This window comes from Erinaceus europaeus, chromosome 16, assembly GCF_950295315.1.
Source record: "Erinaceus europaeus chromosome 16, mEriEur2.1, whole genome shotgun sequence".
NCBI lineage: Eukaryota > Metazoa > Chordata > Mammalia > Eulipotyphla > Erinaceidae > Erinaceus > Erinaceus europaeus.
In genome coordinates, this window is record NC_080177.1 from 22,415,783 (window position 1) to 22,442,068 (window position 26,286).

At 56.1% G+C, this 26,286-nt stretch overlaps 1 protein-coding gene across 4 annotated transcripts in view; it reads right to left on the minus strand.

Moving 5' to 3' along the window:
- LINGO1 (leucine rich repeat and Ig domain containing 1) overlaps nt 1-26,286 on the minus strand; it is a 288,113-nt gene that overhangs the window by 160,021 nt on the left and 101,806 nt on the right. For 3 of the 4 annotated variants that reach the window (XM_060174731.1, XM_060174728.1, XM_060174729.1), the window contains exons 1-2: nt 23,854-24,014; nt 1,330-1,389 (exon numbers count right to left, since the gene is read on the minus strand). The gene's annotated coding sequence lies outside the window, so the exon portion shown is untranslated. Of the gene's footprint in view, nt 1-1,329; nt 1,390-23,853; nt 24,015-26,286 lie in introns of those variants that run through there. The other variant, XM_060174730.1, reaches the window with a different exon arrangement.

The window sequence follows — 26,286 nt, forward strand, 5'->3', positions numbered from 1 at the left end:
TTAAAAATCCCATCACCATGGAGTCTTGGAGTCTCCTATAATGACGGGAAAATGGTCTCGGCAGGTGAGGCAACAGTAAGTGCAGTTTGATACCAATTCTGTCATAAATACATATTTTGTATTAAGAAAAGAAAAAAAAAAAAAGACTAACAGGCAAAACACCCGTCTGCTTTTGAGACTTCAGGAAAGAATGATGAACAACAGGCAGGTAGAAAGTAGCCCACAGCCTTCCAGGCCTGGCTTAGGAATCCCCTGCTCTGGACTTCCCCCAGTGCCCACCCCCCAGCAATGACCTAAGTTCAAAGAGAAGCCTCTCCCCTCTTAGCAAACTCCCTTCCCCTCCCATCCCTGTCCACCTGAGCAGCAGAGGGGCTGCTGTGGCCTCCAGAAGTGAGGAGGGGCTTCCCTCATGCTCCCCACATACCTGCCTCAGTCCTGCCATCACCCTGAGACCCTGATTGTCCCAGATGCTCTGCCCCACCTCCAGCAGCACCTCAAAGGTTAAAATGGGGGTGGGGGAGTAGTGGATGGAGATGACCAGCAATGCCCAACTGTAGCCATACCTGAGGCCCCTCTAAGTCTTCTTCTGAAACCTCAGCTTCCCCAGCCTATTCAGCCAGGCCCCTCTATAAACTCTAAGGGTCACAGTAGCTGTCGGGAACAGGCCTGGCCCAGGGTGAGTGGAGGTCACTTGTCCAAAGGCACAAGGAAACTGGGGTCAAGCCAGGTGGCAGCCCAGTCCCAGCCCTCCCCACCTCCTAGAGAGTTGAGGCATGAGTGGCTGCCCTCTGGGGCATGGCGCTGGGAGGTCAGTCAGCTCCCACATTCTGTGTTCCCCATCCCCTGTGAAATAGCCACACACATAGCCCTGGGTTGAGCCTGCCGCTGCTCTAAGGTGTCTGACCCACAGGCTGGCCCACAGCCACATCTAGCCTCATCCAGCCCAGTGCCAGGCCTCTTGATAGTTTCTTGGACCCTGACTGTTGGGGCTGCATGTTCCTGACCTGGCATCTTACACACATTTGGTCAGCAAGGTGTCAGGACCAAGGATAGAGCCCTCAGACTCCTCAGCAGAGAGACTTCCAGGATCCAGCAGGGGTGCCTCCAGGAAACATACACCCCCTGGCCCCAACCCCAGTGCAGCCCCAGGCCCAGGATTCTCAGAGGTCAGGACCAAGCTAAGGTATGGCCTCATATGGAGAGGGAGAGACAGGATGCCCCAGAAAACCCACCCATGATGGCCTCCCTGCAGCTGCCCCCTTGGAGACCCAGCTCAGCCCCCATTCCTTCGTTCCACCCACCACCACCAGGCCCACGCTGGCTCCTTACCTCAGGAGGGCTGGTGTCTGGAGGCAGCCTGGGCATCTCAGGGCCAGAGGGCACAGGGGGCTGTGGGGGAGAGAGGAGACAGGTATCAGCTCAGTGAGGGGGGATTCCCACCTGGCTGGGCAATTACCACTCACAGACACACACACTCCTGCACTCTCATGCACTCACTCCCTGACTCTTTTTTTTTTTTTTTCACTTTGACACTTTTATTCTTTAGCATTTTTTTGACCTGGGAGAGGGGAGAAGAGAAACACAGCTGCTGCTGCTCCGTAGCCCCGCCTCTGAACACACTATACTTTTTTTTTAAAGGAGACATTAACAAAACCATAGGATAAGAGGGGTACAACTCCACACAATTCCCACCTCTGGATCTCCATATCCCATCCCCTCCCCTGATAGCTTTCCTATTCTTTATCCCTCTGGGAGTATGGACCCAAGGGCATTGTGGGATGCAGAAGGTGGAAGGTCTGGCTTCTGTAATTGCTTCCCCGATGAACATGGGCATTGACAGGTCAATCCATACTCCCAGCCTGCCTCTCTCTTTCCCTAGTGGGGTGGGGCACTGGGGAAGCGGAGCTCCAGGACACATTGGTGGGGTTGTCTGTCCAGGGAAGTCTGGTCAGCATCATGCTAGCATCTGGGACCTGGTGGCTGAAAAGAGAGTTAACATACAAAGCCAAACAAATTGTTGAACATCATGGACCTAAAGGCTGGAATAGTGCAGATGAAGAGTTTGGGGGGGGTCCTCCATTTTGTAGATAGCTAGTAGGCATATTTTAGTTATATTTCAAATGGCCTGTAGCTATACTAGTTTTTCTTTTTCTTTTTTTTCTCTGAGCCTGAAATCTGATATGCAGGTGGATATAAGTTATTGTCTGGGGAGATGATGTCATGGCTGGTAAAAGGACCAGAAAGCTGGACCAGGGAAGAGAGTAGCTCCCAAATATGGGGAAGGTGTATAAATATTGTTGACTGTAAACCCCATCAATTTGATTTGGTCTAGGGCCCATATTCAGCTTAGGAGCCTATGTGACCTCTGCATCCTTGTAGATCTGAGCTCACATTCTGTGGTCATGAGTAGGAACATCCCAAGCTGCCCCAATATCGACCCATCTTCCTCAGGAGGATGGAACAATGTTCCTTCAGAGGATGGAACATTCTCTACCATTGTTGATCCAAGTTGAGGGCGAGGACCTATGTGGGGCCCACAAAGGGGTCTATTTTGTTGTACTCCCTAACTCTTACACACACACACACACACACACACACACACACACACACACACACACACACACACACGCTCCTGCTCACTGACAGGAACACTGCCAGCAGTGAGCCTGGGGCTCCAGGGTGGCACCCACCCTCACCCACTGGCTCCATGACCTGGCAGAACTTGTGCCTCCGAACCTCAGTCCTCTCTTTTATAAAGTGGGAGGAGTGAAACTCTGACAGAGCTGCCAGGAAGATAAAAGGAAAAGGGGACTGGGACCTGGAGGCAACCCAGCTGCTAGAGTGCACACTTCACCATCATGGAGACCTGGGTTGGAGACCACAGCCACAGCATGGGGCCTGCAGGAGGGGAAAACCTCATGAGCTGGACAGTGGTGTTGTGGTGTCTCTCCTGTCTGACTCTCTCCTTCTCTGCCTCTCACTCTTTAAATAAGAGCCCACTAAGAACACTAACCCCCGTGATAACTCTGGTGGCAAAAAATAATTAATTAAAAGAGGGTTGGGGAGATAGCATAATGGTTATGCAAAAAAAAAACTTTCATGCCTGAGGCTCCAAGGTCCCAAATTCAATCCCCAGCACCACCATAAGCCAGGACTGAGCAGCAGTCTGGTCTCAGTCACTATCATCTATCTATCTATCTATCTATCTATCTATCTATCTATCTATGTATCTATCTATCTATCTATCTATCTTCTATCTATGTGTCTCTCTCTTTCCTCACCCCCTCATTGAAACAATTTTGTATAAAAACAGGTGGCATAATAGCTTTAGATAGTAAAGAAATGCTTATTGACTAATGGTAAGGGAAATAGCATGATGGTTACGTAGAAAGACTTTCATGCCTGAGGCTCCAAGATCCCACCCAGGTTCAATCCCCAGCACTACCACAAGTCAGAGTTGAGCAGGGCTTTAGTAAACAAAATAAACAACAACAACAACAACAAAAATGATGAACAAGTGAGCAGGGACACCGGAGCTGGTATGCACTAGTGACTAGAGTCCCATGACTCAGGCTTGCCAGGCACACAACATCCGGAGAGCCCTCAAAGTCTCCTCTCCCTCCAGGCCTCTCCTGCTTTATTCCTTTTCTTTCACCTGCCCTTCCCCAGGGGACAACTCAGGACCTACCCAGCCTGCCCTGGGAGAGGGGAACAACACTGAGGGTCCCGGCTCCTGGCAAGGTCCCAAGACACAGGCCCCCAGCTCTGCCCCCCCCCCCCATTTAGAGCGGCTTTCTGGGAGCCTTGGTTCCCAGCCCCCATGACAAAGGTCCCTCTCCCCATGTCCCCATGCAAGTGAGTAGAAGGGCTTCACTCCAGTTAGTGCTACTCAGAGAGCAGGAAACATGCCACCAAGGGACACAGCTCCCTTTTCAGAGGTGTGGGCTTACTGTTCTGAGTGTTATAAAAGTGTATCACAGCTGTGATTTCACAGTCCATGGCTTGGGGTGCACCAGGCAACCCACTTCTAAACCCACTTCAAGCCATGGACTGGACTGTGATTTCACAGTCCATGGCTTGGGGTGCACCAGGCAAACCCACTTCTAAACCCACTTCCAAGACAGGGGCTAAGAAGGTGATAGCTGTGACAGTGAGAGGGACAGGCAGAGCTGGCAGCTGGCCCAGCCCCTCTTTCCCTCCCTCCAAGAGGCCGGCTCAGCTCTTCCTCTCCTCCTGAGCCCTGGCTAGCACTACCCAGGTCCCTGGGACTCCCAGGGGTCCCCAAACAGGGTGGGTGGGTGCAGGGACAGATGGGGCTCGGGACAGTGACCAGGTGTGGCAATGATGGCAAAGGCCCCTGACTCCCTCCCAAGAGGCTGAGGCGCATGTGGTGGGATTCCAGCTACCTGCGAGGTGATGAGGGAAGGAGGGGTGCTTTGCGGGTGCAGCTTCTGCTTCCTTTTAAGTGTCTTTCTTGGGGGCCCAGGCAAACCAGGGTGCAGGAACCCTGCAGCGCACCTCATTGGCTCCTGATGGCTGGCACAAGTCCAACCCGGGCAGGCCTGTCCCTAGCAGGCCTCAGACCACCTAGCTGGCATCCCTGTGCCCAGCTGCACCTGAGCTGGCAAGGCCAGGCACCTGACAGAGCTGTGCCAAGGCTGCCATGCTCCAGGGTGACTAATGGGTCTCCCGCTCCTTCTCCTAGAACCTTCCGGAAGTTCCCACTCCCCTCAGTGGCATCGATAGGAGTTGCTATGGAAATGGGACCACAGGCAGAGCATGACAGTGATTTGGGGCAGAGGGGTGTGTGTAGTGTGAATAGCAGCTCTCCCAGACGCCAGGGAGAACCAGACACCACAGCCAACCACAGAATCACAGCTGACAGGAGTTGGGGGTCGGCTTCTGTGGGGGCTGCACCATAGGAAGCAGGGAATGTGCCTTCCTGGGGCAACACAGTAACAGTATCACATAGCCAGAGAGGCTTTCAGGACAGAAGGGGAGACTGAGGCCTAACAAGTGTCACCCAACAAGCTCAGAGCCCAGGGGTGCTCCTACCCAGACCTGAGCCCACTACCAGACATGCATCCTTGCCTACATTCACCTACCCTGGTTGAGTGCTTGCTCAGTGACTGGGGTGAGGGCTGCACGGGACAGGGGTCCTGTCCTCCAGGAGCACAGAGAGGGGACAGCCATCCAGGTTAGAGGGAGGGGGCTGGGGGAGGAGTCGGGGGGTCTTCTGGGAGGTTCAGGCTGTGGCCCTCTGGCCATGCTTCAGAGTCCAACCCTGGCCCCAGGCTCCCCACTCCATATGTAGGCCTGGAGGGCGGGGGAGCTCTGAGTCCTATGGGCTTACCCCTTGGTACGCAATGAGGGTACTCCCCATTGGCACCCCCACTTCAGAAATGGAGATCTATAAGTGCCTCACCACACAGGGTCCAAAGACTGTGGGTCCCCGAAGGGTTCCCCAACCCTAAGCCCCACTCTCAGCGCCTCCCTGCACAGTGCACTCAGTCCTCAGTTCCCCATGCCATGCTGGTACCCCAAGGGGACAGAGAGTGAGCGAGCCCTGGCGTCACACTGCAGAGCTCAAATCCCAGCCTTGTCAACAGCCAGCAAGCTGCCTCCTGCAATACTGTGGGGGTGGGGAACCAAAAAGAGACACCTTTTGAGACCCACCAGTTTCAATGTACCACCCCAGGCTGGGCCTTGCAGTAGTTGACACAGCCTCCCAGAATGGATTTGAAGCCATGGAAGCTGAGACCCTAAGGGACAGCCAGGAGGGCCCCTGGCAGCTCAGCATGGAGAAGCCAAGCCAGGGAGGACAGAGAGAAGGGCTGTGGAGACACAGGAAGCTATCCAGAAAGACTTCCTGGAAAAGGAGATACTAAAACAGGATTAGAGCCTGCCCCGGGGCTCTCAGTAGGACCTCAGTCTCTCTGAGAGACAGAGTTGGAAGGTGAGGTGAGGGGGTGATGGGCTGTCACCACCACTTGTCCCTAACTCCTGCTGCCCAGTGAGAAGCCAGCAGGAGGGCTGAGAGCGACAGAGAGGACTGTGGAGAGGAGAGGCAGGGGGTCCAGAGAGAAGCAGAGGGCAGTACCCCAACACTGGCCAAGTAGAGCAAGTGACAAAACTGCCCCCTGCAACTGCCAGAAAGGATTCACATACAGGCAGGAGGGTGGTGGGAAACCCACAAACAGAGAACTTGCACAGATCCCCCAGCCATAAAAACCTCTACTTAAAAGGAAATAGATAGATTAATAGAAAGACAGGCAGAAAGATAGGTAGATTGACAGACAGATAGAAAAGAGACACCTGCAGCCCTGCTTCACCACTTGTAAAGCTTCCCCCCTGCAGGTGAGGATTAGGGGTTTGAACCCGGGTCCTTGGTGATGGTAACATGTGAGCTCAGCCAGCTGTTCCACCACCTAGCGTCTCGAAAGGAAAGACATCTTCTGCAGCAGGTAGTCAGTCAGTCAGCCTTTCTCTGCCAGACGTGAAATCCAGTCACCATAAATAGAAAACTGGATAAATCCGACAACACAGGGCCATAAGATAGCTGTCTGGCCACGGACACTATAAGCCAAGTTGAAAGGCCAGGAAGAAACAGGGAGGAAAAGAGACAGCCAATAAGCAAAGAGCTCCCACAAATCAATACAGAAAAGCAGGCGGGAGGGCGGGAAGGGGGCGGCGGGCTGGAAATCCACAGAGGAAGAGGGAAACTGGGCAATAAGCACAGCAAGAGAGGCCCGAGCTCACTAGCAATTAGGGAAATGCAAATGCAAATGGAACGCTACCTTTTTTTTTTTCTGTTTTGCCCATCAGATTGGGAAAAATTAAAATGACTGATAACAACCAGTGCTGGCAAGGACAAGCAGGTACAGCCCTGTGGAAGGACGGGGAGTTGGTCCAGCCTTTGGAAGGGGACTCTGGCAAGATGAAACAATGCTGAAGCCCACACACGCTCCTCACTGGTGCTCCCGTCTCGAGCAGGCTCCTCCAGAAACGAGACACCGCACCCACACAGAGACGCTCGCGGTGCTCTTACAGCTCTGCTGGCAAGTAGGGGAAAACACACTGGAAGCAGCCTGAATGCTCATCAGTAAAGGACTGTTGCCATAAAATACGACGGATCCAGAGTGGGGAGCTCTGCAGCCAGGCAACAGAGGAGCCAAGGAGCCAAAGAGCCACCTCTCTGTGCAGCTGCATTTGAAAGTCAGGCTCTGTGGCCCAGTAGGTAGCACAGTGGATAAACTGTTGGACTCTCAAATGTGAGGACCTGAGTTCAATCCCCGGCATGACATGTGCCAGCATGATGCTCTGGTTCTCTTTCTCTCTCTCCCTCTTTCTCTCTCCTACTTCTCCTCTGTCTCATTAAGAAATCATAAAATAAATATAAAAGAAAGAAATAGGGAGGGAGGGAGGGAGGAAGGGAGGAAGAAAAAGTCAGTCAGGCTGCAGGGGCTGGGCAGTGGTGAACCCAGGACCCAGGTTCAAGCCTCCAGTGCCCACATGGGGGGGCACTTCATGAGCAGTCAAGCAGAGCTGCAAGTCTCTCTTTCTCTCCCCCTATCTCCCTTCCCCTCTCAATTCCTCTCTGTCTCTATCCAATAAAAATTTTTAATATTTATTTATTCCCTTTTTGTTGCCCTTATTTTATTGTTGTAGTTACTATTGTTGTTATTGATGCCGTCATTGTTGGATAGGACAGAGAGAAATGGAGAGAGGAGGGGAAGACAGAGAGGGAGAAAGACAGACACCTGAAGACCTGCTTCACTGCCTGTGAAGTGACTCCCCTTGCAGCTGGGGAGCTGGGGGCTCGAACCCAGATCCCGCTAGTCCTTGTGCTTTGCACCACCTGCACTTAACCCACTGCACTACCACCTGACTCCCCCCCAAAAAAAAATTTTTTAAGCCAGGCTGCATGGTGCCCCTCTAGAACAAGCCAATTCTCAGACCATTTGTGGATATCTGTCCCCCCCCAAAGCTGAAGGACAACAATGCAGACTTGATGTGATCATCAGGGATTGGGTCTGGGGGACAAAGGGCTTCCTCAGTTCCCATGACCCCCCCCCAAATGTACCGTTGGATTTTCTTGTGTAATCAGAAGAGGTCAACTCAATAGTCTGCAATATAAAGTGCAGATCTAACCAGCAGGGACAGTGAGGAACTCAAGAGGGCCCCCCCAGCCCCGCCCTGCCCCCTCCGCCCCCAATCTCCCTCTGGACACTATGACTCCATCCACTATAGAATCTCAACTAGAGGGGAGTTGGGCAGTAGTGTAGCGGGTGGCGCAAAGCGCAAGGACCATAAGGATCCTGCTTCCAGCCCCTGGCTCCCCACGTACAAGGGAGTCGCTTTACAAGTGGTGAAGCAGGTCTGCAGGTGTCTATCTTTCTTCCTCCTCTCTGTCTTCCCCTCCTCTCTCCATTTCTCTCTGTCCTATCCAACAACAACATCAATAACCACAACAATAATAACCACAACAAAAATAAAAAACAAGGGCAACAAAAGGGAAAATAAATAAATATTTAAAAATAAAGAATCTCAACTAGAGAATATGGAGCCCACAGTTCTGCTCCACCAAACCAAGGCTGTGCCAGGCCACACAGGAAATCCAAACCTGCTGGGTTAGGGGTGACCCTAAGGGATGCCTGGGACAGCCACAGCTTTAAGGCACCTTACGCAGAGGCTGAAGCCCTGGCCTCTGGGCTTCAGTGTCCCCACCACACACCCTGGGGCTGTACAAGGGGACTCCTGTGTGTCCATTCAGAGTGAGGAGAGAGGGGATGGATGGTGGCGCACCTGGTTGAGCACACATATAACCATGTGCAAGGACCAAGAGATCCAGTCTGGGGGCTCAGTCCTGCCCACCCCCCTCGCCAAGGTCTGCAGATCACAAACTACTGCTGGGCACGTCACCACCAGCTCCCTGAAACTGGCCCCAGAGAGGAGAGGAGCAGGGAGAGCTCGTCCCTGACCTGGACTGCTGGCAAGGCCAGGCGCCAGACGCGGAGTAGTACGGTGGGGCCAAGGCCACAGGAACCCTGTGAGCTTCCCAAATTCCCTTACCCACCCCCACCCCCCACTGCCCAGAGTGTCACATGGGGAGCTGGTGACAGGTCTGGGTCAGGCCTCCAGGTCTCCTGCCTCTAGCTACAACAATTCTGGTCACAAATGTGCCCCCACCACCACCACCACTCAGGGGACCCAGAATAGGCCTCAGCAGCCCCATGCCTTGCCAGAAAAGACACTCAAAACTCCAAGAAACAGGCCTGCAGTGGGTTCAGCTTCAAACTGCCGGGGCCTCAGTTTCCCCTCTCCACTATGAGGACTCAGAAGCCTCCTGGCTGGAACAGCACCTTGCTGGAGTGGGACAGGGTCCTTCAATGACCCCACCTCTGAGTGACCAGGTCCCAGAGCCTCTGGCCTTTCACAGGAAGGCTGCCCAGGACCCTAGGGAGAAGGGGCCTGGCCTTAGGTGGGGAGGGAGGCGTGGGTGCACTAGCCAGCAGACAGAACCCACAAGTGGGCAAAGGCAAGGCTCTGCCTCACAGAGCTGTGTGCAAGACAGCACCCCTTTGGGTCACCAAAAGCGCTGATCCCACAATGCCTCAGTCTGCACCTCTTCCTTCCGCTCCACACCCAATCTGCCTGCCTGTCCCCTTAGGCCCTCAGTTCACATCCCCTCTGCTTGCAACATTACAAGAGGCTTGAAAAGAGGAAAGCCCAGGGGTCAGGCGTTCAGTACGTTCAGTAGAGTGCAAGCATTACAATGCGCAAGGATCCGGGTTCAAGCCCCCAGGGCCCCACCTGCAGGAGGAAAGTTTCACGAGCAATGAAGCAGTGCTGCAGGTGTTTCGCTTTATCTCCTCCCTCTCTATCTCCCCCTTCCCTCTCAATTTCTCTCTGTATCAAAAAAAAAAAAGCATAGATAAATATTGGAAAAAAGAAGAGGGAAGTCCAATTCAAGCTGGACAGTGATCAAGGAAGGCTTCCTGGAGGAGTTAAGATAGAGAGGCTTAGGTTCACATATAGGGGGCTTATCAGACCCTGAGGAGCCACCAGGTACTTCAACATGCCCTCTCCCCTGGGCCCACCCCAGGCTGGCTTCAGAAATGTGTCCCCAGTGGGGGGGGGGGACTGGTGCAAGGCCTCCCCACTCATGCTCCCCCTCCATCGCAGCCCTGGACTGAGACTCCATCCCAGAGAAATCAGTCCTGGTTAATGCCGGCAGCCACTAAGGCCTCACTGCAAACCGACTTGCTGCCTGCCTGCCCGGGAGGGCTCCTCAGCAGATCAGACCCCCACCCCAGCCCCAGCCCAGCCTCATTCATATTCTGGTCTGGCTGCAGCTTCAATATGGCTGAGAGGCGAGGGGCAGAGGCGGCCCTTCGAGAACGCCCGGCGATGATTCCTCTCCGATTCCAATTTATTTTCTATCATTAATGCTTTTGAGAAGCCCCGCACGCTCTGCAAACAGGGAAGAGGCACAGGGCCCGAGAGGGGAGGCGTGGAGAGGGCTGGGGGGCAGAGGGGCGTGTAGAAGAGGCAGGCTGGGCGGCAGGCTGCAGGCCCCAGGGCCTGGTTCAAATTCCCACCCCATCTGCACCTGCCTGGCCTCTCTACCACAGGTAGGGCCCCTGCCCTGCTGGTGGGAAATACAGAGGAGTGGGGGGGGGGGGTCGTCTAACACTGCCAAGGGCAGCAGAAGCCCACAAACTGGCTCCCTGGCCACACCAAGCACCCACACTCCAGGGTGCAGGCTGACTCTCAGGGCCTCAAAAGGAGGAGAGAAACATCAGAACTGGGGCACCCTGCCCCTGACTCCCTCCCATCTCAAATGTGTTCTTCATCTGCCTTCCCCACAGGCTCACACAGACTACATCAGCCCTAAAGTGGACACAAGTGGACCCCCCCAAACTCAGAGCAGCACCCAGCAGGTCCTTCAGGTCTGGACTCCCGCCACCCTTCAAAGCTCTGTCCCGAGGCCTAGGCAGCCCCAGGTAGACCCGCCACTCTCTGGCCTGACCTCACACTCCCTCCCTCCAGTACTCGCTGCCCCTGGTTTGACATACACATCTGCCTGAGAAGCCCGGCCCCTGGATCCCCAGGTGAGCCCTCCCTCCAATACTCACTGCCCTTGGCTTGACACACACCTGCCAGGGAAGCCCAGCCCCTGGGCCCCCAGCTGACCTGTCCAACCCCTCCCCCCTCTTCATGACGCAGCCCGAGTTCTCAGCCCCCACACACACTGGTCTATACCCCTTGTGCCCAGACCCAGCTGTGCTTCCACTAGAAGAACAGCAATTATGGGGCAGCACCCTCCTCCCACCAGTCAGCGCCATGCCTGCAGAGTCGGTCTTGCTCAGCCCCTGAATGACCATGGGCCTGGCTCACAGTAGAGATCCAGTTAACTGAGTACTTACTATGTATTTGGCCAGCTGTCAAATCCCTACCTTCCAGCTGCTTCCCACGGATAAGTTCAGGGAAGGCCTGCTGAGTGAAAATGCTGCACCTCACCTGCTGTGCCCTGAGCACAACCCCAGGTTCCAGCCCAGCCCCCAACCCCACTGTGGGGAGCTTCACTGCTGAGGTGTCTTTCCCTCTCTCCCTCTGTCTCTTGTCTCTTTCCATCTGAGAAATTCAGCCTGGAGCAGTGAAATCCTAGCAATGATAAAGGACGAAAGGGAGAGAAGGGACCAGGCAGTGTGCGTTCAGTTTAGCATACATGCTACAATGTGCAAGGACTCGGGTTCAAGCACCCAGTCGCCACCTGCAAGAGAGGAAGCTTCACAGGTGGTAAAGCAAGTACTGCAGCACCCTCTCTCTCTCTCTCTCTCTCTCTCTCTCTCTTTCTCTCTCTCTCTCTCTCAATTTCTCTTTGTCTCTATCAAATAAAAAAGAATACCTTAATTTAGAAAAAGGGGAGGGGCCAGGCACCGGCACACCTGGTTAAGTGCACGCATTACGGTGCACAAGGACCCAGGTTCAAACCCCTGGACCCCATCTGCAGAGGGAAAGCTTCACACTGGTGAGGCAGTGCTGCAGGTGTCTCTGTCTCTTTTCCTCTATATCTCCCCCTCCCCTCTCAATTTCTTTCTGTCCCTATCCAATAATAACTATTAAAAAAGAAGAAGAAAATAAAAAGGGAGGATGGAGAGGGAAAGGAAGGAAATGGATGGATAAATGGCCTCTCTGTAAAAGGGAAAACTGAGACCCAAAGAAGGACAAAGCCCTACCCGCCCCCCTGCCCCCCCCATGGCCCAGGCTTCCTACGTCTCTTGGCTCCACTCCTCCCCTACGCCCACTGCCACCCTGGAGGCGAGCGCCAGCAGCAGTGAGGAAACTCTCGGAAGGTAAGAGTGGGGAACATTTCCGAAAGGAAGGAGGAAACATGGTGGAAATCCCCCCACCCCCTTGCTCCGTAATGTAAAGAAAATTGCTTTTGCCAACTATCGCAGCTTTGAAGCAATTAGAGTTTTTGGAGGGGACTGTGGGCATGAGCAGACGCAGCCAAGCGAGCGCGGCACAGAATTTCTCCAGCGTTCAGTTTGTATCAAGCGGAAGGGGGAGAAAAAGGTGTTAAAAGCAGCAATTTCCAGCAGCAGAGATGGCGGAGATAAAATATTTACAGCCTCCAAGGGAGGGACCTAGGAGGGGCCAAAGACAGCCTCCCACAGCCCCATACTGCTCCCCACTCTCCCTCCACATCCCTGAGGCCAGCAGATGAGGCACCCCCACCCCCACCCATGCCCAGGATCTCAGGGCAAGGAGGGGGAGAAGCCCTAGGACACCCCCTGCTCTCCCCACTCCCACTATCAGTGGCTTACAGCTTCCAGAGTCAGCCTCCACCTGGCACCCAGCCTCCACCTCACACCTGGTCTCCACTCCACACCCAGACTCTATTGCCAGGCCTGCCCTGGCTTCTGAGGATGCTGGCCCAGGGCCACCGCCTCCAGGCCTCTGCCCGGGATAAGCGGGGGGCTTAAGGGCACAGACCAGAGTGGGTGGGGGCTCCAGGGGACATGCTAGATTGCCCTCAGGACTTTCACCCCAATTTCCCAGCCTTTCTTCTCAGACCAGCACTGGTGCACACATGCCAATATACAGAGTCAGCCACCCCTCACCTCAGATTTTTTTATTTCTTTTGGATAGAGACACAGACATTAAGCAGGAAAACAGAAGGAAGAGAGACGTCTGCAGCATTGCCTCATCATTCCTGAAGCTTCCTCCTGCAGGTAGGCACCTGGGGCTTGAACCTGGGCCCTTGTGCACTGTGATGTGTGCACTCAACCAAGTGTGACACCACCAGGCCCCTACCCCCCTCCCTACCACCTTCTCTTTTATTGCCACCAGGGCTCAGTGTCTGTACAACAAATCAACACTCCCAGCAGCCATTTTTCTTTCATTCTATTTACTGGATAGGAGAGAAACTAAGAGGGGGTGGGGAGATAGGAAGAGAAAGAGAGACAGAGAGACACCTGCAGTACTTGCTTCACCACTTGTGAAGCTTCCTCCCTGCAGGTGTGGAGCCAGGGCTAGAACCCAGGTCCCCGTGCTTAGTAACATGTCAGCTTAACTGCACATGCCTCTGCCCAGCCCCTGCACACAGTCTCTTTCAGAGCCACAGTGGATGCATCTCTGACTCCTTATCAGTTCAAGGGGAATGGTGACAGCATCCAGTCAACAGGGTTGTTATTAAGATAATCTGAGGGCTGACCTGGGAGGCAGCACAGTGGGTTAATTGGCAGAGGCTCAAGCATAGCATCTAAGTTCAATTCCCAGCATCACATGTACCAGAGTGGTACTCTAGTTCTCTCTCTCATTACTAAATAAATAATTTTTACAAAGAGAAGGGGACAGACAATGGCGCACCTTGCTGAGTCCCCATCATCACTTCACAAGCAGTGAAGCAGTGTTGCAGGTGTCTTTCTCCTCCCTATCTCCCCAATCACTCAACTTCTCCGTGTCTCAAAATAAATTGTAAATATTTTAATTGAACAAAAGAGGTTGGCCCAGTATAGTGCACACTTCACCATACATGAGGACCAGGGTTTCCAGTCCCCAGCCACCACACAGGAACACCTGCAGGTGGTGGAGCTGTGCTGTGATGTCCTCCTCTCTGTCTCTCAGCCTCCATTTGGGGAAACGGGTGGGGCTGGGGGAGCCCACTGGGTACAGTGGGGAATGACTCAGGGAGGGAGCCTGAGGGAGGGTTTCAACAAACATCCCACTCCACTTCACCTCACATGCAGCCTCAGGCTTGAGTCCCTGGGTCCCAGCTCACCTGTACATGGGGCACAGACTCCTGGGCCACCATGGTCACCCCTCTCCAGAGCAACATGCTCCAGCAGAACTGAGGGTCCTGGCCTCAATGCTTCTCTGTGCCTCAGTCCCTCCCTCTGGGAAAAGGGGTCCTTTTAGGAGGACGGGATGAGCAGCCAGGAGCGTGCAAGCCCAGTGCTGCAGCTCTACGTATGGTCAGTGTGGGAGCACACGCTGTCCCGCACCCCCTAGACTCCGGACACAGTGCTCTCTCCCCCGGGAGAGCGGAGCAGGCTCATGCAGTAAGGACCTTTGGGTAGCCCAGAGCCCCATGAGCACATCGTTCCCACCTCATTATTTTCCTGGACTTAACTGCTCTGACCAAAAGATGTTTTTCCTCATTTCTATTTCTTTTTTTTTATTTATTTATTTATTCCCTTTTGTTGCCCTTTTTTATTGTAGTTATTATTGATGTCGTTGTTGTTGGATAGGACAGAGAGAAACGGAGAGAGGAGGGGAAGACAGAGAGGGGGAGAGAAAGACAGACACCTGCAGACCTGCTTCACCGCCTGTGAAGTGACTCCCCTGCAGGTGGGGAGCCGGGGGCTCAAACCGGGATCCTTACGCCGGTCCTTGCGCTTTGTGCCACGTGCGCTTAACCCGCTGCGCTATCGCCCGACTCCCTCTATTTCTTTTTTAAGGTAGAGACAGACAGACAGACAGACAGAGAAAGAGAGAGCGATACCATAGCACCAAAATTTCCTTCAGTGCAGTGAAAGCCAGGCTTGAACTGGGTCACACACATGGTAACCGAGAGAGAGTACTATCCAGATGAGCTGTTTCGCCACCTCGACGGTATTTTTCTCAGAGGGAAAGAGAGGCAGACACCCAGCACCCCAGCTTCCTCCAGTGAAGGGGGGCTGGGCTCACAGCCAGCTCACATACCTAGCCTGCCCCATTTTCCTTGAGGAAGTGGAAGAGAGGGGGTTAACTGAAAGGTTTCTTTTTCTTTTTTCTTTTTTGCCTCTAGGATTATCACTGGGGCTTGGTGCCAGCACTACAAATCCACTGCTCCTGGTGGACATTTTTTTCATTTTATTGAATAGGGCAGAGAGAAATTTAGAGAGGAGGGGAGATAGAGAGGGAAAGAGAAAGACAAACACTTGCAGACCTGCTTCACCACTCATTAAGCATTGCCCCCCTGTAGGTGGGGAGCCAGGGTCTTGAACCCAGATCCTTGCAGGGGTCCTTGCGCTTCATACTAGGTGTGCATAACCGAATGCACCACCCACCAGCCCCCTTAGAGAGGTTTCTCCAGGGACCTCCAGCCTGAGCTAGAGGGACACACCCGCCCCCAGGCAGAGACGCGGTTCCTGCCACCTGCCAAGATCCAGACCCCCTGCCCCTCTGCCAGCCCTGGACAGACACCTGTAGATGCCCCCTGGCCCCTCCCTGCCTATGACTTCAGCTGAGTCAGAGCACCTCTCTCCTTTCCAGGACAAACTGAACTGTGTGGCCACCTGAGGACAGACAGACTCTTTCAGTAGTTAGAGATGGTTGCTGTGCTGTTCAGGGATGAAATGTCATAATGTCTAGAACTCACTTTAAGGAACTCCAAAAAGTAAAATGTCAACAACTGTTAACCCTGGCAGAGGGCTTATACGAGCGTCTCCTAGACTGTTCTCTACCTTTCTGTATGTCTAAAAATGTTCCTAGCCGAAAGGTTAAAAAACAATAATAATAATAAGGCATGGCTCCACGAGCCAGAATCCCAACAAACAACGTCCCCTGGTCCCAGCAGCCTGAAAGACAGCGGGCTCTTAAGTAGGTTAAACACCCCCCTGTATCTCCTTTATGTGGCTCCCCTAGAATTTGCTTTTCACAGAAGTCACTGAGCCCTGGCACTGCCTTTAGAAGCTGGGGCACAGTCAGAAGCCAGATGCAGTAGGAGGAAGCTGCTGTCCCTACCCTCCCCACCCCCAGCCGCCTGACAGACAGCCCTGGGCCTGGGATCTTGTCAGTAGCTCTTCTGTTAGGTGAAGGCCATCCTCCCTGAACCTCACAATGCTCCTGCCCCCCAACAGAAAAGCTGGCATGGTGCTGATAGTATCACCATGTCTGAAAACAGAGGCTGAAATTTCCATTTTACAGACTGGAAAACCGAGGCTGCATCCTTTGGAGAGATTAGCAGTAGGTGATGCAAGGTAGGGACCAAGGAGCAAGGGGCGCAGAAGCTCAGTGCCTGCCCATACCTGCCCTCCCAGTCTACCTACTTTGCTTTTTTATTTTTATTTTTGTTTTAGTTTGGCATGACAGACAGAAATTGAAAGGAAAGGGAGAGGAGGGAGGAGGAAAGAGGGTAGAGAGAGACCAGCAGCGCTGCTTAACCACTTGTGAAGCTTCCCCCCGTAAGTGGGGACCCAGGGGCTTGAACCTGAGTCCTTGCAATTGGTAACATGTGCACTCACCTGGGTGTGGCCACCACTCAGCCCCTCAGGTGTGCCTACCTTCCAACCCAACCTCACCCCACCTTTCTCCCTCTGTCTCCAGTTTATCAAGCTCCCTGGTCAGGGACAAACGGCCTTGGTGGCAATCTCCCGGCTGACCCCTGCCAAGGCCATTCAGACCTGCTTCCACCGGTCGATAATGGGAGTGTTATCAGTGCCTCAAATAATCAATCAGTAATTGCCGGATGCCACGCAATTCATCGGGGAGAATTATGTGCGGCGAGTGACCAGGTGCCTCCCCATTGAGAGCCCCACCCGGAGGAAGGGCAGGGCCTAGTCTGAGGGACCCTCAGTGCATAGAAGCTTCTCAAATGGGTGCCGGCCCTCTGGGGAGGAGGAGGTGGTAGCAGTGGCCTCTGAGAATCAAAGAGACTTGCCACTTGCCCTGACCTTCCTGGCTGGCCCTGGGGCCCTGTGGGAGGCCGGTGCCCAAGCTGGGTAAGCCCAGCCCCAGCCCCCAAGACACTTCCAGCTCCAGAAGAGAAATGGCCAGCTGGCACCACAGCCCTCAAGCATGGGGAGCACAGGCACATGGGGGGGACACGCCACCCCAAGAAGCTCCACAATTAGGGCAGCAAGGAGGGCTTTTTAGCACAGCATTTGGGCCAAATGTTGACCATCAGATGAGCTGGGATGGAGAGGTGATGCAGCATGAACAATATCCAGTCAAACCCTGGAGGGGCAGGAGCCACAGCCCCACAGGAAGTGGGGAACCAGCAAGGTGCAGCAGGGGTCTGGGGTGTAGAGAGGAGGAGCAGGGAGATGGCACTGGCCATGCAGGGTGTCCAGACACCAACCACCAGTCTGGGGGCATAGAGATGGTATAGCAATAGAACACAGGACTTGCAAGTGAAAGGTCCCAGGTTCAATTCCCCAGCACCACCAATAACCAGAGCAAAGTGATACTCTGGTCCCCAAAATAAATGTGTTTTATGGTTAGTGGTGCTGGGGTGTGGGGGTGGGGGAAGGAGCTGTGAAGTCCTGGTACGCGATAGGACCTGGGTGGGAAAGGATCTAAGTGAGGGTGAGAGACAGGCCACCGTGGGGAGATGAGAAATTGTCCTCTGCGCCAACAACTGGACGGCTATCCATTAGGCCCCGATAAAAAAAGAGAGAGAAAGAGAGATCAATTTTTAAAAAATACTTTATTCCTTTTTGTTGCCCTTGTTGTTTTATTGTTATAGTTATTACTGTTGTTGTTGATTGTGTTGTTGTTAGGACAGAGAGAAATGGAGAGAGGAGGGGAAGACAGAGAGGGGGAGAGAAAGACAGACACCTGCAGACCTGCTTCACCACCTATGAAGCGACTCCCCTGCAGGTGGGGAGCCGGGGGCTCAAACCGGGATCCTTATGCTGGTCTTTGCACTTTGCGCCACGTGTGCTTAACCTGCTGCGCTACCGCCCGACTCCCAGAAAGATCAATTTTAAGGCAAGAAGGGAGTGTCAGTCTGGAGGCCACAGGGAACCAAGCCCTCGGGTGGTGAGGAGGAACTTGATGGCCATAAGAACCCCCCCCCCAAGGCTCATGGTGGCAGGCAGGGGCAATTCCCCCATCTCTGTCTCCATGGCAGCCAGCACAGCCAGGCCCAGAGGAAAAGCTCAGTAACAGAGGCTGGATGGCTACAGCCGCCTCAGATGCAGGACGGGCGGGCCGCCTGCAGGGGCATATTTGCATGGAGTAAATATTGATAGCAGAGCCTCAGGAACAGGTGGGCAGCAAGGCAGCTGCCTCCAGCTTCCAAAGCTGGAAATGCTGAGGCTCAAAAGGAGACAGTGACCTGGCCAAAGTCACACAGTGGCTCAGGAGCAGAGCCCAGTGCCTGCTCTGCCCTGTCACAGAAAACTGAGCTCAGCACCCAGCAGGATCCAGTGTGCTGGGCAGGTGGGTCCCTCCTTCTCCCTGCCCTATTCCCACCACAGGAGTCTACCAGTGGAACTCAGCCCCACTTCCTGCCAGGGCAGATGGGAAACTGCAGTGCATATGTGGTCCCACTGAGTGCACCCCAGCACCTTACCTGTCACCTGTGCTGAAGATGGGGCTGGGCAGGGAAGTACTGCCACCCCCTCTCAGGCTACACATGTCTTGGTAAAGATAGAACCATGGGCGGGAGGTGGCGCACCCGTGAGCACATAGGTTACCATGCGCCAGGGCCTGGGTTCAAGTCCTGGTCTCCACCTAGAGAGGGGAAGCTTCACAAGTACTGAAGTAGGTCTGCAGGTGTCTCTTTCTCCACCCTGTCTCGGTGCCCACTTCCCTCTCAAGTTCTCTCTGTCCAGTCAAAAGAAAAGGACACATGGTCACCAGGAACACTGACTTAATCAGGCAGTCACTGAGCCCTGGTGATAACCTGGCGGCAAAAATAAAATAAACATATATAATAATAATAATAATATAAGACAGGTCCTCTGCTCCCTCCCTCCCGCTAGAAATTTGGGGCCTCTGCAGACTCACACCCCAGCCTCCTGCCCTGTGGACCAGGCAAGCTCTCTGTCTACTATATAGCACTGCCAAGGGGACTAAGCTCAGGAAGCACATCAGAGTCCCTGGGAATTACAAGGCTACTAGCAGCTGGGGGATAAAAGCAAAGGGTTCCTTTCCATGTCCTTCTGGACTCAGCCCAGCTCCCAGCAGAGGACCGCTGCTGAGGGGACATCTGCCGAGGGCTGTGGCGGCTCAGGCTGCACAACTCTGCAGACAGCGCTGCACAGGAGGCCACTGACATCCTCTGAGGTGCCATCACAGGTCGGGGTGCAGGTGAGAAAACTGAGGTTCAGGGTGTGCCCGGAAGCAGCTGGACCTGAATTCAAACCCAATGCCTTGGGTCATCTGAGCTGGGTCATTTAAAAACTCAGAGCAAGGGTCAGGTCACCCACTAGAGCACACAAGTCACAATGCACAAGGACTCAGGTTCAAGCCCCCAGTCCCTACGTGCAGAAGGGGGAAGCTTCACAAGTGGTAAAGCAGTGCTGCAAGTCTCTCTCTCTCTCCCTCCCTATCTTTCCCTTCCCTGTTAATTTCTGTCTCTATCCAATTAAATAAAACATGTTTTTTTAATAGAAATCTATGAAAAATACCTAAGGAAATAATCAGAACAAGCTGATTTGGGGGCTGTCTCCACACCCCAAAACCTACAAACTGCAAAAGTAGTACTGAGGCTGGTTGTAACACACATGCACACACCCCGGGAAGAGAAGCTTTGCGGCCCCCAGCTGTGGCCCGGGGAAGTGGGGAGGGGGCACACCAGGGCTGAGTGGGCACCAGGGCAGCTGGAACAGCTGGTCTGGAGCTAATTGGATCAGGCCGGAGTGTGGAGCCGCCCGTCTGGCTGCTCGGCAGATGGGTGCTAGAACTGGGCCACCCGCCAAGGCCTCCACGCCCAAACCAGCCTGGACACCAAGGTCCCACGCTGGTCCCCTCCCATGCTGCCCCCAGTGGCTGGCAGTGTCCGCACAGAGCCAGAAGGCCAGGCAGCCCTCCCTCCCTCCCCCAGCTGGCCATATGGCCCATATGCTCCCTGGCAGCTGGAGGCAGTGGCCTGAGGACATCATGCATAGGACCATGAGGTCCAGGCAGCTCCATCCAGACTGCCCAGAAGACCCTGGGCACCACAGAAGACACCGTACTGGGAGACCCTGGCCTGGCTTGCCTTAACACATGATGTCCTCAGCCTACCGGGGACAGCGTGGGAGGAGACCAGCGTGGGACCTCAACTTCTTCCTCAGCCAGCCATGCCTGCCATCTCGATCCCTTCCCTGCATGCCCCACCTCCCAGGTCACCTGCTGCTAAATAAGTCCATGTCCAGTCCCCAGGACCCTTCCCAGAAGCAGAAACTGGGGGCCACAGGATCCAGGGGACTTGCAGGATTGGGCGCAGTAGTAGGGCTGCAGCTTGTGATGACTTAGGACACCACCTCTGAGCCCAGATGGCCCCTCCTGGTGCTCCACCCCAGCAGAATCTTGCCACCTGCACCCCCTACCCCCATCAGTTTGGTGGGGAACCAAACTGTGACCCCTCTCCACCAGCCTGGGCTCCCAGCCTTGGGTTCTCCCCGCCAATTCCTGCAATGACCACCAGGGGGCGCTGTTTACACTACAAAGGAGACTGTACCCCTTGGGGCCTCAGCTTTGGCCCAGGGAATCCCTGCTGGGCACTAGGGAGCTTTCTCCTGCCCCTGCATGAACTGCCCCAGTGCACACGTGCCCCGCCCACGCAAGATGCTTCCCGCCTCCACGCCATCTGCCTGGGAAGTTCACGCTCTGTCCACTCACCCGTGTGTTCCTTCCCTCCGCAGGGCTGCTACCAAGTGACAGGAACAACCCAGCAGCTACGGCGCCAGCCCTCCAGCCCACGTGAAATGGCCCCTCGCCAAGGCCAGTCGCCCAAAATCTCTACAGCTGCCCCCCCTCACACTGTGGGTGTGGGTGGGTATCTTGCTCCCCCTCAGAGCCCACCCAAGGGGGAGGGTCAACTATTATCCACAGCCCCCAAATGCAGCCCAAATGCAGCCCCCAAATGCAGCTCTTGAGATCAGTCAGAAATCCTCTCTGACAGGAGGCCTGAGTGGTCAAGGTCCCTCCCCAGCCCCCTTTCCCCAAAACTGAATCCATCCAATGAATCCTTCCTCTCCCCCCACCAGAGCACTGGAATTGAACCTCGGATCCCAGAGCTTCAGGCATCAGAATCTTTTGCAGAACCACTGTGCTATGCCCCCTGCCCCATCCAGCAACTTATCACTGCTTTTGCTAGAATAAATATTTGTATAATTTAAAGCACAATCACAGTGGGACTGGGATCTGCCTAGAGGAAGAAACTCAGGGATGATACTGGGCAGTTGTGCAATCTTAGGAGGGAGGAAGGTGTCTTCAGGCAGCCAGGACCTGACGCAGGCCAGGAAACAAAAAGCCCCCACTCCTCCTCCCTATGCTATGGATCCCAACTGAGCCCCTCCCCCAGGCAGATAGGAGGAGGGGGTGAGAGAATCAGGGGTGCAAGCAGGACCTGCTGGCAGAGGCCATGCAGGGAGGTGTTAGGCAATACCCCCCACTCCCTGGGGGATCCTCCAGAGCACCACCACTATCACCGCACAGGAAGCAGAAGTCCTGAGCTGGGGGACAGGGAGAGGGGGCAGAGAAGCAACAGCTTGAGAGAAAACCAGAAAAGGGAGAGGGGGAGAGAGAGAGAGAGAGAGAGAGAGAGAGAGAAGTGCCAGAGAAGCTGAGGGGCTGCCACAGGATCAGGGGCCCACTGTCTCCCCAGCCCCCGGCAGCCATTACGTCTCTCCTGGGCATCACCCACCCACAGGTCTCTACAGACCAGGGTGGATGCAGGCTGCTATGGGGACCCAGAGCTGATGGTCACCCCACTGGACCAACAGAGAAGGAGATGATCCCAAGGGTCACCAGTTAGGCACCCCACTGCCAAGCACACCTATTCCACAGACAGTGAGCTTTTCGGCCTCAGGCACTAAACCGGAGTGGACTACATGACCCACACTGGAGACCAATGCCAGGCCCTGGCCTGACATGCCAAGCTGGGGAGTGGAGATCCCACTGATCCCCCAAAATATTGCTGAGGATTACCAAAACCAAGTCTGAAAACTATCATAGAGATCACGGGCTGGCTCTGGCCCCAAACCTTAGGAATCATGTTTAGTGGAGTTGGGGGGTTAGGGGTGCAGAGGTCAAGCTAGGGAAAGGCACCCCTACCCAGCTAAGCTGCCCTGAGCAGTGGCGTCCCCACATACACTCCCTGCTGGGCCAGGCAGAGTGTGGGCTACGGGCAGGTGGAAAGCTGTCTTGGAGAGCCCGGCAGGAGCAGCCCACCAGCACCCCCAACCCTGTGTAAAAGATGACCTGCACAGTAGGAAGGGGCTTCAGCTTCAGTTTTGACTCACAGCCCTCCTCTCCATAGTGAGGGGGAAGGTTCGAGTCCAGAGGTGGAGTGAGGTTGCCAGACATCACACCACCACACCCTTCCAGCCTACACTTCTGAGAGCAGCAGGAGCACTAATTCCACAACTTCTCAAGCCAGGTAAGAGGCGACCTGAGCAACTCCATCCCTGGGGCAGCCAGGGCAGGAAGGACGCGAAGAGAAACTGGGGAGGCTTCCAAGAGAAGGAGCAGCACCGCCCAGAAGCGAGAGGATTTGCTAAAAGGGAGGAGCCTTTACCTTCTGACCCTCCTTGGGGCTCTCCTGGGGCGCTGGGTCCCCCCTCCTTGGGGCTCCCTCGTGGGCCACGCCTCCCTGTCCTATTTAAGCTAAGGTCCGATGGCGTGGGAGGGGGCGCCAGGGCCAAGAAGTTTCCTGAAGCAGCGAGCACAGGAAAGGCTCGTGGGAGGGGAAGCAGGTGGGGACAGCACAGCCACCACCCCAGCGCGCAGACCCAGAGCTGCCCGGTTCACCTTCCAGGCCTGGCCCGTGGATGGGACACACACACACACACACACACACACACACACACACACACACACACACACACACGGGCTCGTCAACTCGCTCTCCAACAGAACCCCCGCCCCGCATCCCAACCCGGCGGCAGAGACCACCCGCGTCCCGGGCCTGGAAGCCATGGCCTCGCAGAGCGCCTGGCCTGAAGGGGGGCGTCGCCACAACACCGCGCCCAGAGGGGCTCCAGGGAGGCCACACGGCGGGACGTGGGAGCCAGTGACCCAGACACACCCCGGGTCCCGCCCTACTCCCCGCGCTCCGTCCTCTGGGAAGGCCGGGCTGCCACCACCAAAGCGCCTCCGTCGTGCCCCACGTCCCCCCCGTTTCCCGCCCCCCATCACAAAGTTGCTCCAAGTCGCCGGGGTCCCCGCGGCCGGCGAGGGTTAGGCAAGGCGGCGCAGCGGGCGGGAGCGCGGGCACCGAGCGGGGTGCCGAGCGCGCCCCCTCCAGCCCCGCGCGTACCTGCCCCCCATGGACGCGCACCCAGCACCCCACCCCCACCCGCGGCCCCCGAGGCTCCCGCCCAATCAGAGGCCGCGCACGCGGCGCTGCCGGCGGGCAGACCCCAGCGCCCCGGCCTGCGCCCCCGCACCCGCCCCGCTGCAGCGCCCCGGCCCCGCCGCACTCACCGTCCCGGACTCGCCGTCCGCGCGCCACTGCGCTCCCGGCCCGCATCCCCAGGCTTGGCGCCGCTCCGCTCCGCGCTCCCCGCTTCCCGCTCCGCAGGGCTCGGCTCAGAGATGGTGGCCGCGGCGACGAGCGAGGCAGGGAGGGCGTGTGCGTGCGGGTGTGAGCGTGAGCGCGCGCGCGCGGCCCCGGACCCGAGACCGGCAGGAACCCGGCGCGCGGCCACCCGCCCGACTCGCGCGCCCGGGCACACGCACCACGGCTCGGCCTCTCCCGTGCCCACAAAGCCCCGGGCCCAGCCGCCTGCGGGGGCACCACTCCGCCACCCCGGCCTCGGGCTAGCCCCCCGCGCGCCCCCCACACCTGCCGTCCTCTCGCGCCCCTGCCCCCGCCCGGCGCCGCGTCTCACATTCTCCGCATTACGCGGGTGCCGCCCGCCGCTCGCCCGGCCCCGGGTCCGAGCGCGCCCGGCCCGCCTCCCCTCCGCGCGCGGCCCCGCGCTCCCACCCGGGGGCGGCCGCGGTCGACTTCCCCCACCCGCCGGCTTAACCAGCGAGCGCGGGGCTCCGCCTGCCCCCAGCCGCACGGGTCTGGGCGCGGGGTCGCGCGGGGCCGGCTGGGCGGCGGCGCCCTGTCAGCCGGCGGGAGCCCGGCCCTCGGACTGGAGGTGAGTCAAGGAGACGGGCGGCAGCGAGCTGCCCGGCACCCGCCATACTGGGGGCGCTTGGTGCCCGCCGGCTGCCGAGCCCAGGGGGAGCCAGGCGTGGGGGGCCTGCGGGCTGCGAGCGAGGAGGACGAGCGGGCAGGCGACTGTCCGGGATCCTAGTGCACCTGTCCACAGAGCGCTCTCCCACCCCTGCCGTGTGACCTTGGCAAATGCCTGCCCCTTTCTGGGCCCTAGTTTACTCTTCTTGGAAGGACGTTCGCCCAACTTTGGCATTTTGGTAGATCCCGCAGGACAGCGTGCCCTGCGCCCCCCCCCGGAATGCCAGCCCTCCCCACCCCCAAGCAGGGCCTGCCCCTCCCTCATCTGTGTGACCTTCCTTCTCCAGCCTCCTCTCCCACTCTCAACTCCCATTCCTGGCCTGCACTTTGCTCCCCAAGTCCCACAGAGCGGTACGTTTTGCTCATCTGCTCACTAAGCCTGTGTTACATGCCCCGTGCTGCACTAGGTCTTGGGGACACACTGATGATTTAGACACTTTCTGCTCTCAGTGAGAGAACTGGGGGGGGGGGCGGTATGGTGGAGCTTGGAGGGAGGAGGGCTGGAGAGTTGCTGGAGCAGGTGACATTGAAGCTGGGTATTGAAGGATGGGTAGGATTTGGCCAGACCAGAAGGGAATTCCATACCAAGAGTAGAGCAGGTGCAAAGCTGGGGAATAGGGAAGGAGGGAATGGGAGAGTGGGAAGTAGTGATGGTGGAGGACTCAAACCCGGGATTTCCACTTTGTTCTGGGTCATGGGGGGGGTGCCACTTGACAAGTCTAACCAGAAGCTCCCCCCACCCCACCCCCAATTCTCCTAGAGCTACACAGAGGCCTGGCGAAAAGTTGCCCATCCAGGAACTTTTCAAGGGGATGTCTCCTCCCCATCTTCTCTACAGTCCCAACCTCTGCGCTCAGTCCCTGCAGCCAGACGCAGCACAGCTTCCCCCTGCTGGCCAGAGCTGGAAGTGCGGGCACACCAAGCTCCCCAGTGGCCAAGATGAGAGAGCCCAGGAAGGGCAAGGCTTCTTCGCCCACCTATCAAAACACCCTGCAAAGACTCCAGACTGTGGTGCCAGGCAGATCCAGCGCCCATTCCAGCCTCCACATCCTTCCCGTGTGGTGGGGCTGAAACAGCCCAGCCACCACATTGGTCAGTGGGTGATGGTGTTAGAAGCATCCAGGGGAAGTCGGGCGGTAGCACACGTGGTGCGAAGCGCACGGGCCAGAGGAAGGATCCCGGTTCCAGCCCCCAGCTCCCAGCTCCCCACCTGCAGGGGAGTACCTTCACAGGTGGTAAAGCAGGTCTGCAGGTGTCTATCTTTTTCTCCCCCTCTCTGTCTTCCCCTCCTCTCTCCATTTCTCTCTGTCCTATCCAATAACAACGACATCAATACCAACAATAATAACCACAACAACAATAAAAAGACAACAAGGGCAACAAAAGGGAAAATAAATAAATAAAATGAAAAAAATAAGAAGCATGCAGGGAAATGACCCAGCAGTGCCCTTCTCCTTGACCACGCCTGCCCTTGGCTCTGTGGCCCAACCATCTGTCCCTCTGTGTGTGTGTCCTGTGTTCCCCACCCCCACCCCACTGGCCCTCCCCCCCCCCACCCTGGCCGTCTTCCTTCTGCCTTCCCTGCAGACTTCCTGGGGGCGTTGAGGGCGATGAGCTCACAGCCATTGCCTGCTCTGGCTCAGCACATATCCCAGGCGGGTTCCAGGTGG